The sequence below is a fragment of the Elephantulus edwardii genome, unplaced genomic scaffold, assembly GCF_000299155.1.
Source record: "Elephantulus edwardii isolate Elephantulus edwardi_28Jun2011 unplaced genomic scaffold, EleEdw1.0 scaffold00016, whole genome shotgun sequence".
In the NCBI taxonomy this organism is placed as follows: Eukaryota; Metazoa; Chordata; class Mammalia; order Macroscelidea; family Macroscelididae; genus Elephantulus; species Elephantulus edwardii.
This window is the reverse complement of record NW_006399766.1, coordinates 6,666,332-6,668,093: the sequence shown is the minus strand read 5'-3', so window position 1 is coordinate 6,668,093 and position 1,762 is coordinate 6,666,332. Positions and strand designations below refer to the sequence as shown.

Below are 1,762 nucleotides of genomic sequence, written 5' to 3'. Positions count from 1 at the left end.
CACTGGGCCAATTGGCAGCATCATGATAGATGTTGAAGAGATTAAGATTGTTGACAGCTTCAGTTTGCTTGGCTCTACAATCAACACTCTTGATACCAGCAGCCAGTAAATGAAAAGACAAATTACATTGGGAAAGTCTGCTGTTAGAGACCTCACCAAAGTACTGAAGAGCAATGATGTCAGTCTCGAGACTAAGGTGTGCCTGATACAGGCCACGGTCTTTGCAATTGCTTGCTATGCATCAGAGAGCTGGACAATGACTAGGGATGATAGAAGAAGAGTTGATGCCTGTGAGCTCTGGTGCTGCAGAAGAGTAATGAATATACCATGGACTGCTGGGAAAACAAACAAGTTTGTCCTGGAGAGGGTGAAGCCAGGCTGCTCCTTGGAGTCAAGGATTCTGAAGCTCATGCTTACATACTTTGAACATGTTGCATGGAAGGACCAGTCCTTGGAGGGGGATGTCATGCTTGGGAGGGTGGAGGGAAAGTGCAGGAGAGGAAGACCTTTGATAAGATGGATTGATTCAGTCACTGTGGTAATGGGGATAGGTGTGTCAGAGACAATAAGATTGCCAAAGAATAGATCAGGGTTTAGGGCTGTTGTACATAGAGTCACTATGAGTTTCAGGCGACTTGATGGCACATAACAATAACAACAACAACACATATGGGGAAATATGTAAGTAATACCACTAAACAATTTGTATAGAAATTGTCACATAAGAAATTAAGAAAAATAAAAATAAAAAGACAAAGAGAAATTGCAGGAGGTGAGACACTGCCACCCAGAGCAAGCCCAGTGGGGTTCTTGTGGGAAAACAGGACTAAAACTTATCTAGGGATAGGTCCCTCCATTGGGGGATCGTTGCCTCTGTGGTCATCCCAGGGGCCAAAGAGGACAATAGAATTTGAGACACAGAGCCACTCAGCTTTCCAACTGCATGTTGAGCTGCAAAAAAAAAAACACTTGAAATCCCTCGAGACAGAAACTGCTTGAGCAGAACAGCTGGTCCCATACCATTCGGCCACATCATAGACAAAAGAGGACAATGGAATTTAGTTAAGGGAAGATTCCTGGAGGGCTGCTGTGTAGACCAGAGAGAAACTGAAGGACTTTAAGAAAGTCATATTTTCCCAGGAAGTACTTTCAGTAAGTAGAGAGAGGGGCTCATCCCATAGACTGAATATTTTAACCATGCAACTAATTGATAACATCATAAAAATAAGAATTACTGACTACTTATGAGGACAACATAGAAAAGGCGTAACATTTTTCGATAAAAACTTCACATAATATCAAGAAAACAACAGTCAGATTCAAACACTATGAAAAACACATTAATCCTTCTCCAAAAGAGCCAGAGAATACTGCAGACCCAATGAGTATATGTTTATCAGATGAACCTTTCTACAGACACAAAATACCTGCACAAACTACAGTACATTTCTGCGAGACACAATGAAAGACCTAAATAATTTGAAAGATATTCTCTGCACATGAACTGTTGTTGTTGTTGTTGTTGCTATGTGCTATTAGTCACCTGTGACTCAGAGCAACCACATGTAAAGTAGCTCTGAAACTTGCCCTGTCCTGATCCAGTCTCACTGATTCTGACGTACCAACTTCCACTGTCCCAGTAACCATATCAATACATCTTATCTGAAGTCTTCCTCTCCTGTGTTGTCCCTTCAGCCTTTGAGCATGATGTCCTTCTCCAAGGATCGTTCTCTCCTGGACACATGGCCAAAGTATGTGAGAC

General features: G+C 42.1%; 1 pseudogene; it reads left to right on the top strand.

The window, feature by feature from the left end:
• Positions 1-1,762, top strand: part of LOC102877059 — a 134,347-nt pseudogene that overhangs the window by 75,548 nt on the left and 57,037 nt on the right.